Consider the following 11341-nt stretch of genomic DNA (forward strand, 5'->3'; position numbering starts at 1 on the left):
TGGGAGTAGACCGGAACACCTGGAGAAAACCCATTTGGTCATGTGAAGAAATCCAAACAAAACATCTTTGATCCAAACTCTGTACAGACAGCTCTAATGGTCAGGATTGAACCCGGGTCTCTGGTGCTGTAAGGCAGCAACTCTGCAATTCTAAATCTTAACTAGTTGCAGCATTATAGGCACATTAGATACAACAGTGATAAATATATTATACATTATTGGTTATTCTAAGTAAAGTAGACCATGATAGTGCAAAAACAAATACAATAGTTACGAGTCATTAGTGTTTTATTGTCATACTAGACCAAGTGGGACCTTTGGACAAGACACTATCAAACTCCTGCGGGATTATCCCTTTGAGATCGTTCAAAAGAGAAGAAAGTTTGAACAGACAAGACAGATTCTCTATGGAGTCAAAGATGTTAGATGTGGCGTTTTTTATCCGGCCAGAATGCGCATTACTTACAAGGGAAAAGAGAAAACCTTCACTAACTCGGATGCATCTTATAAATATGCCGAAGAGATTGTCGCAAAGGCAGAAACAGAAGATTAACCACACCAGCGGGAGGATATGGACATTTTCTTGCCTTTTATTATCTCACAGAGAACACCCAAAGACAAGGGAAGAAACAACACTCTCTTAAAGTTTAAAATGGAACCTAATTTCCACGTGCGTTTGTCTAGACATCTTATCTCCTTTGGACGCTCTGGAATTTAACTCAAGGACATACTTTGTTCAGAATAAAGGAAAGACTGATGAGCCAACCAAAGATGAACATCAGAGCCGAATGTGGAAAACACCCCAAGGTCGAATGGCGAATCAAGATTTTTAAACACTTTTACAAAATATAGAGAATTCATAATAACTAACAAATACTAATATAGAAATATAAATGGAAACTAGCCTGAACTATATAATGGGTAAAATGTAATAATCTGCTTATAAAACAGACTAGTTCATATACAGAGATGACTAATTTTAGAATTAAAGTGGATAACATTTAGAATTAAAGTAGATAACATTGAAATGATAAGGGATACGTAGTTCGTGTGAAGAAGGGAGAAGACTCAGGCACCTGGCATAATTCCAGGAGCCTGTTTCTGGTTAACCCTTACAGCTAACAGCTTACTTTTATCAAAGATATAACTAACTATAAATAAATAGTAGATGAAAGCGTTAGATAAATACATTTCACAGTAGCTGAACATAGATCGGATACTGGCTAATGAAATATATATAAATATACAGATATAGATAAGGTAATGGGTGAAAGTTAGCTGAATTTGAAACGGCACCGCCTTCTTAGGGACAGAATAATAAAAAGAGCGGAGCTAACAGTACATCGTCAATTTCGGAAGTCGAATAAATGTCGGACCCCACAGACGTGTGGGACAGGCATTACAGTGTCGAACACTTCAGACACTGTTATTTTATCTGTCAAATTTTTTTTTTTATCACAATATGTCACTATTATCTGTTTTTTTTTCAAGGAAAATCGCAAAAGGGATCTACCAAGGAAGTTAATAATATAAACGCCCCCCAACTATCCAGAGTCCTGAGCTATGATGCACCGTAATAAATAAAGGTACTAAAATCAGAGAAAATGCAAGATGATAAACAAAAGAAAATGGGAGGAATCACACTCTGTACCTGGAACGTAAGGGGTATTAATGAACCAATTAAAAGGGGCAAAATATTAGCTCAATTGAAATCATATAACACGGACATTTCTTTTCTTCAAGAAACGCACCTTAAACATCAAGACCAGATGAGATTGAGGGCGAAATGGATAGGCCAAACATTTCACTCCTCATACACATCGAAATCCAGAGGCACCGCAATTATTATTCGCAAAGGAATACCATTCAAATCAAAGAATATTATATCAGATAAGGAAGGGAGATACCTTATAGTCACAGGAGAGATTTATGCTACGCAAACCTTGGTAAACATATATGCGCCCAATTTTGACAATCATCAATTTTTTAATAAAATTCTGAATAAAATCGCAGAATCTAACTACCAAAATGTTATAATTGGAGGAGACTCCAACTGTGCTTTAGATCCGTATTTAGATAAATCGACGCAAAAACAAAGAGGTAATATGAAATCTAAAACTAGTGAACTCTTAAATACATATATAAAAATTACAATTATGGCAGACGTTTGGAGGATCGCGAACCCGACTGGAAGGGGATACTCGTTTTATTCAATGGTGCATAAAATATACTCACGTATAGACTATTTCCTAGTGGATTCAAAACTAATCCCTTATACTCTTAACCCTAAATACCACACCAATACGATTTCAGATCATTCCCCGCTATGTTTTGTTTTAAAGCTGGAAGGAATCTCTACGAACAAATCGTTCTGGAGGTTTAACTCGCAAATTTTGAAAGACCCACAAGGGAGTATATATCTAAAAAAACAAATGGATTTATTTTTTGAGATAAATGATACACAAGATATTTCGTCTACTTTATTATGGGAATCCTTCAAAGCATTTATTAGAGGAGTCATTATCTCGTATCAAGCTTTTCAAAACAAAAATAATAAAAATGAACAAAGACAATTAGAAGAACAAATCAGACAACTAGATATAGATAATGCTAAAGATCCAACTATGGATAAACATAATAAAATTTTAATTTTGAAATTTAAGCTAAATAAATTACTATCAGAGAAGATTATCAGATTATTCCAAATTACCAAACAAGAATGTTTTGAATTTGGGGATAAACCCCATAAACGTTTGTCACGCCAACTGAAAAAACGGGAAAAAATTCATGCAATTTTAAAGATTAAATCAGATAGAGGGGAATTATTAACACTACCTAATGATATCAATAAAAGATTTGCTCAATATTATAAGAACTTATACACATCAAAAACGCTAATAGACAATAACAAAGCTTCAGAATTTTTGAACGATTGTAACCTCCCAAAATTAGAATTGAAAGAACAAGAGGAACTGGGAGCACAAATTACAGCTAAGGAAATAGAAGACACAATAAACACACTTAAGAACGGAAAAACACCAGGACCAGATGGATTCAGTAATTAATTTTATAAATGTTTTTACGATACAGTGACTCCACGTCTACAGAAAATGTATACATTTGCTTTTAAAGAACAAACCTTACCTGAAACACTAGCAGAATCAACGATCACACTAATACTTAAAAAAGATAAAGATATAGAAGAACCAGGATCATACAGAGCTATTGCATTGTTAAATACTGATCAAAAAATATTAGCGAAAATACTAGCTAGAAGACTAAGTCAATATGTCAGTAAATTAATAAATAAGGATCAGACGGGATTTATACCTAAGAGATACTAATTTAATAACCTGGGACGTCTGCTTAACATAATGCACTCTCACAAATCTCAAGAACAAGAGTTATCTATCATTTCATTGGACGCACAAAAAGCATTTGATCAAGTAGAATGGGATTATATGTTTAAAGTATTGCAAAAATTTCAAATGGGAGAGAGCTTCATCGCATGGATAAAATTATTATATAACAAACCCACGGCTAGAATATTAACTAATAATATACTATCTACGAAATTCCAAATAACAAGGGGCAATAGACAAGGATGTTCATTATCACCGCTATTATTCGCTCTGGTAATTGAACCTTTAGCTGAAAAAATTAGAACACATCCTGACATCTATGGGTATAATACAAAACATTCAAATAACAAAATATCCTTATACGCAGACGATGTATTACTATATATCACAAAATCCCAAATCAGTATACCAAACATATTAAACCTAATCGAGGATTTCGGATCTTTCTCAGGATACAGAATAAACTGGAACAAAAGTGAAATTATGTCAATAAAACCGAAAGACTCAACACATCTTTTGAAATTCCCCTTTAAAATAGCTACAGAAAAATTTAAATACTTAGGAATTGAAATCACTAGAAATTATCACAGTATGTTTAATGCTAATTATAGCCCCTTACTTAAGAAATTAAACAATCTAATTAAATTCTGGAAAATGCTGCCGATGTCTTTAATAGGTCGAATAAATGCTATAAAATGATCTTTTTACCACAAATCCTATATTTATTTCAATCAATTCCAATATATCTTCCAAAAATTGTTTTCAAAAAATTAGACTCAGACATCACAAACTTTATATGGGATTATAAATCCCACAGAATACAAAGAGCACACCTCAGTAAACCGAAAGAGATGTGTGGTCTAGCGCTCCCTAACTTTATGTACTATAATTGGGCAGTAAATATTAAAAATATGATTCACCTGCTGGACAACTCTGCCCAGCAGGTGGACTGGATTATAATGGAGAGAGAGGACTGCGCTCCTGGTAATACAGGAGCGACTCTCCTCTCACCAACGAATTTGAATAACAAACATTATAATAAAAATCCAATGATACATAGTACAATTAGAACTTGGAAACAAATAAAACAGAACTTAAAATTAAGAAACCTATCTTTGCTAATGCCAATAGCCAATAACCCTTCGTTTAAACCCTCAATTATAGATAAATCATTTACACAATGGGAAAGAACGGGAATCAAAACGCTCGGAAACTTGTATGAATTAGGGAAATTATTACCATTTCAACAATTACAACTGAAATATAACTTGAAAAATAATCAATATTTTAAATATCTTCAAATCCGTGATTATCTGAAAAAATATACAAAAGACTATTATAATATGCCCCCAGACTTATTAGATGAAGCCATGAAGATAAAGGCTGAAACAGCAAATCTAATGTCATACTTATATAATATTATATTGAATATAGAAATACCTACAACAGATAATATTAGAAGAGAGTGGGAACAAGAATTAGCCATAAAAATTTCAAAAGAGAGCTGGGATAAACACTTATTATATGTGCATAAATGCTCGATCAACGTACGACATACTCTAATCCAATATAAAACATTACATAGACTATATTATTCAAAAACTAAAATAAATAAACTTTTCCCCAATGTCTCACCCATTTGTGATAAATGTCAGTTACAAGAAGCTAACATAGCGCACTCTTTTGTTTTCTGTATAAAAATCCAAAAATTTTGGAACAAAATATTTGAAATCTTCACAAAATTATTTAAAACAAAACTACTACCCAAAGTAGAATGGATCATTTTTGGAATATCGGAAGGTATTCCCAGAATTAAATATGTTTCAAAAGAACTTACTTAATTATGGGCTAATAATCGGAAAAAAGCTTATACTTAAATTTTGGAAAAATGCTCCAATACCAACAACAAAAATGTGGATTTCAAACATGTCCGAAACACTACACTTGGAAGAGATGAGACTCCTCCTAGCAGGCAAAGCAGATCACTTCCAAAAGACGTGGTCTGCATTTATGGAACTATTACAAGCATAAGGTGCAATAATAAGTTAAAACATAAATGCTACCAGGACCTGGTAATGGGGGGTATAAAATAAATGTTTAATAAAAACACGGTTGGTATATCCTTTTTTGCGGAGTTTTGTGTTACAATAGAGCGATTGATTTTCCTTTCTTCTTTTTTTTCTTCTCTTTCTAGGGTCTTATTTCTTTTCTTTGGTTCCTTCTCTAATTCCTTCCCTAAGGGAGTTCTCTTCTCCAAACACTTTCCTGCACCTTCACGATTCTTGCTTACTTTCCTTACTTCTTTTATTTCTATCTTTTTTAAAGCTCAAAAAATGAAGTGGTACAACATAATGTAATAAGATATATGCGATGTATTAATGTGATTTACTGTACTGCTAATAAAAATAAAATTAAAAAAAAAAAAGAACGTTCCAACACAGCTGCGGGCATGGCAAGGTTCTCATGTTCTGTTTTCAACTAACCTCTACACAAGCACTTTCACCGTGGGGCACAGGGGAGTGACAAACAACAGTTCGCTAACTGATCCGCCTCCCGATTTAGTGCAGGGACATTGAGGTTACGTTAATGATACCGCCCAAACTGTGACCAGAACGACAGGTATTTTGCAGTTTTCTAGTCTATAACAGGCTGCATTAAGGGAGAAGATTAAGTGCAAACTGTTGAGTGAACCAAATGTCACCGTCACTAAATGTCACCTCATGGCAAAAAGCTGAAGTGTTTGAGAATTTAAAAAAGAGTGCAATTTTTCAAATAAATGACACAACTTGACACAAAGCCCCAATGCCCCCAAAATCATCAGGCACCAGGAAGACAATAAACTATCATTTGCAGGCACGTCTGGGATCTCATAGCCCGACACAAGCGACACAAGCAAACAGATAGATTAGCTTGGAAAAATCATCAAATAAATTGAATTGAATTGAATATTTATTACATGTCATTTGAACCTCAGTGAGGCTCAAATGAAACTTAGTTTCCACAGCCATACAACCAGAAACAATTCCTACAAGACATACAAACAATTCAATTCACACAAACATCCATCGCAGTGAATCTCCTCCTCACTGTGATGGAAGGCAAAGTATTTTCTCTCCCCTGCACCATTTTTCTCCCGATGTTGAAGCCCCAGGCGGGGCGTTGGCAAGTCCCACGGCCATTTTAGGCCACGTCGGGCGATGTACGGCCCCATTCCAGGTCTAAAAGTCACAAAGTTGGAGAAATAAAGTATTAATTATTGCTGCAAGTGTAAGAAGGAACTGCAGATGCTGGTTTAAACTGAAGATAGACACAAAAAGCTGGAGTAACTCAGCGGGTCAAACAGCATCTCTGGAGAAAAGGAATAGGTGATCCCTACTTCAGATGGTTGCTGTGTGTGTCCTTGCTACCAATGACAAGGTCGACATACCATCTTCCTCCCACTCCCTCGTTCCTCGTTAATCTGGGTGAGATTGTCCTTGCTTGCCACTACCCTTCCCTCTCCATTCAGAGGAAAGGAATCTATCCCTGTAAAATAACAGTTCCGTCCTCTGCATCAAAGTCACTTTGCTGTAATACCCTTTGGCATGATTGGACAAAATGCAATTCCGAGCTAAAAAGGGACATGTTCGGGGGCGACTAAAGGCATCGCCAAGCAGGCCAACAACAGAGCAAAGTGATTTCAGGATTCATACTCTCTTGCCAGCTCTGGTTGGGTCTATTCCTGGAGGCCCGATAAATCCTATCTAATTCATTTAACATCTTGATATCAGCCACAACCTCTGACCATCATAGTCTTGTTCACATGTGTCTGGTAAATTCCAAATACAGCAGTTTTATGTTGTACATTCATCAGCGTTACGATTAAACCTATATAGCAGCTGTCAAAAGAGTTACAAGCTCAGCACTAGTACATGTGCAGCACTAACCAGCTTTATTTAGAATTATTACAACACTTAACAGATGTCAGCTCTTAGAAGATCTGTTCTTAAGCCTCTGTTTACCAAACTTCAAACAATTGTAAATCACTGGATGGAAGCTGGCAGCCTCCCAGTATAGGCGATAGCAGCAGTTTCCATCACAGGGAGAGTCTAATTTTAATTAAAGCAGCTCACAGGAGCAATGCTTCACATGAATGGTCAATGACCCCAATGCCCCCCACAATTACACTTTTTTAAAATCTCCACGGGTTTAAAGCAGGTTTGCTCACAAGGCAAACGCAATAGGTTAAAATAAGCAATAATGATCATGGACCTTAGGCGCAGGCTTGGAGTCATAGGTGTAAATTTGGCAGAAGGCTGCACGAAATTTCAAAGAGTTTTGCACAAAGCCCGGCCCATCGTACAAACCATTCATCTTCCCCTTCGACTCCACCTACACTTCACACTAACTGGGAAAGCAGCCAAAAAGCATTCACATTCCGTCATTCCCTCTTTTTCCCTCTCCCATCCAACAGAAAGCAAAAGCTTAGAATCATGTACTATATTACCCGATTCAGGAACAGTTTCTTACCTGCTATTGAACAGACCTCTCTCATATGCAAAGGATGGAGTCCCGATCTACCAACCTACCTCAATGTTGCCTTTGCACTTTGACCTTTTTTTTAACAGAACGTACGCTGTAGTTGTAACGCAGTAACGGTCTAACATGAACTTCTGCACTCTGCTTATTTTTCTTTTTCTCGACCTGTTGTGTCTGGGTTGATTATACTCATATATGATGTGAAATGACATGACTGAGTAGCTCACAACACAAAGCTTTTCACTGTATCTTGGTACACTTGACAATAACAAACCTATACCAAAATGACATTTTGCTGCAGCCAGGCATTAATGGATTGCTTCACAGCTGGCTGGTGGGCGTATATGGAAGCCAGCCACTTGGTCTGGCTGGGTGCCAGTTGTAGCTTTGTCGCTTGCCTTCTTGTTGGGAAGTTTTAGTTTAGTTTAATTTAATTTGTTTTAATAGTTGTGATGACAATGAATGGAGATTATCTGAGAATGAATGGTATGTAATATTACATTATTGATTATTGTAATAATGTACAGATAACGTCAGTTACAAAATACAAAATTACCAATCTGCATTGAAGAAATATCATACTACTAAGTAAGCAGCTTGCATGTTTCTCTGGTTATATAAATAACAGTTCATTATATTTTATTCCATTTGATTTCGCCCATCATTTTCTTCACTTGTTTGTTCAATGATCTGTAATTAATTTTAATAATGATGAAATGAAGGATCACACAGGGGATTTTCTTCCTGTATAAATACACTGCTCTTCCTAATTTATCATGTAACAAGCTGCAATACTTGCCTCCTGCAGCCAACACATCCCAGAGGATATGCATGCGCTAACAATACTTCATCAGGTCGAAAAGATTTACTACCCTATTCTTGCAGTAGTTGGAGTCTCTGGTAAGACACTAATCATTTGATCTGTCTCAGAAATGTAAACTTTGACGGAGTAATCTTCTGACAGAGCCAAGGACCTGTTCTGATGTTACCTGGTCTTGCTGGACATAAATAATGTTGACTAAGACATGACGGAGAGTGTCAGACATCTAGACTCATACATGTGTAAGAATGCGGACACTGAGACTGTCGAGACACTGAGAGTGAATACATCAACAGCAGATATGGCAGGCTCAATGTTCACTAGTTGCAGTTAAACTGGGCTGGAGACATCTCAACACATCGGTAGGGTGACAGTATCTGCCTCAGAGGTGTGCCTGGTGCCGAATCAGAATACAAATATTACGATTGATATGAAGGGTCCCGACCTGAAATGCCTGTTCCTATCCTCCAGAGTTACTGCTTGACCTGCTGAGTTACTCCAGCACTTGGGGCAGGAACTCGAGCAAGGGAGGCCTTAATGCCTGGTCATTTATTGCTTCCAAAATATGTGGTCTTGATACCTGTAAGGATTCAGGCTGTTGGACAGACAAACAGTTGACACCAAAAGAATGCCCAATGTTAAATGGAGGAGAGAATGGGTAATGTGATGATCATAGTATTTTTGATTAATTAGGGTACAGGTAGCTTCCTTTACAAGCAGAATCAAAGGACCAAAAGTCCCTTGTATTAAAGCAACACAAGGAACTACAGATGCTGAAATCTTGAATCAAGCACAAAGTGCTGGAGTAACTCAGTAGGTAAGGCAACATCCCTAGAGAACATGGATGGGAGTTTCAGGCCAGGGATCTTCAGATTGATTGTAATTGGGAGGAAAACTGGGAAAGAGGTAGCACAGGACAAATGCTGGCAAGTGAGGGGGGGGGGGGGGGGGGGGGGGGTTGATTGGAAGATGGTTGGACTGTTAAGAAATATAATATGATGTGGCATGTTGCTTTCCTCGTGCTTCTTGTCAATAAGGTTGTGAAGATACTGAAAATTACGGATTAGTCACTTTGATCCTCCTTGGGATGTGGGAAAGCACATGCAGGAGGTTATTTGTAGAGAGCACCAAAAACTGAGGTCAAAAGAAAGAACAATGCCTTGTGTAACCTGATAATAAAAATATAGGTGTTTATCCATAAAAGTATTTGGCGTAATCCTGTCAAGATTCGAAAAGAGGGATTTATATTTGGCAAGAACATTGCTGGTTGCAGAACCGTCAGGTAAACTAGGTTAAGGTACAGATCATCCAACATCTAATTAATGGGTGCATCAATCTCCATATGATTAAATGCCACCTCTCCTAAATTTGTACTCCTAAGTAACCTTGCTTTCAAGGGCTATAATTGGTTTGGGGGGTTTGTAAGTCGATCAATAATAACAAAATGAGGAGTAGGAACAGGGTTATACCTTTATCCTTTAATTGGATCCTGGCAATGCTCAATGAACTGCCTTCCTCCCCAACCCCTCTGTCTTATGGGTCTATTGAAATCCAAAGATCTACAAATTAGAACAAATATAATCAATAACTGAACATGCACAGGCATCTGAACTGGAGAATTCCAAGCCTCGTCGTATGTTACAATAAGATAACCTTCTGTTTTACAATCTCTGGATCCAACTAGTCTGGCTTTTTCAATGTTTCTTCAAAGGACATCCCTTCCACCCAGGTATAATGAGCCGCATTTGTAGCTCTGCTAAAGCAAGTGTACACATCTTCAATACCAAGGTCACACCTCCATTTAGTACTCTTGAATGTGGCCTCACCAAATTATTACACTGTTACAGCCAGTCTTCCCTCAGTGTGGTATTCCCATCCCTTGCAATAAAGGGTGACGCGCGACTTGCCTTGTTAATTGCTTTCTCAATTTACACGTTAACTTCTTACTTCTCTTACAAATGATTGCTAAGTGTCTCTGATCCACAGGATGTAATAGTTCCTCCACACTTAAAAAAAAAAGTTGATTGTAAACATCTGAGGCACAAGCAGTAATCCCTGTTAGCAACAGCTTTTGACCTGAAAATAACAATATGTTCAGCCTCTCTAATTTTATTATATTTCTCATGTTGTTCTATAACAACACAGACATTTTTATTTTTATTTCATTTAACCTTTATTTAACCAGAAGTCTCATTGAGATTAAAAATCTCGTTTACAAGAGAGTCCTGGCCAAGACAGGCAGCAGCACAGTTACAGACAATAATTTAAAAACAACAGAGAACATATAAATAGAGTCACAGTCAGAACATCATCAAACAAAGCATGTACAGACAGAAGAGCCCACTTCAACATCCTTAAGAAGGGATTTAAATCTGTTTATAGAAACCAGCTCCTTAAGTTTCAGTTCATTCTGCAGCTGGTTCCATGCGGAGGGAGCAGCATAACTAAATGCCCTTTTCCCCAGTTCAGTACGGACTTTAGGTACAGTTAGTAAGAACAAGTCCTCAGAGCGGAGCTGATAAGTTCCTGTGCTTTTTCGAATTACATACTTCTGTAGGTATGAAGGAAGAACACCGAGGATAGTCTTATAAATAAGGATATGCCAATGATGGAGTCTGCGGGTGGACAGGGCAAACCATCC

Source organism: Leucoraja erinacea, chromosome 9 (genome assembly GCF_028641065.1).
Source record: "Leucoraja erinacea ecotype New England chromosome 9, Leri_hhj_1, whole genome shotgun sequence".
NCBI lineage: Eukaryota > Metazoa > Chordata > Chondrichthyes > Rajiformes > Rajidae > Leucoraja > Leucoraja erinaceus.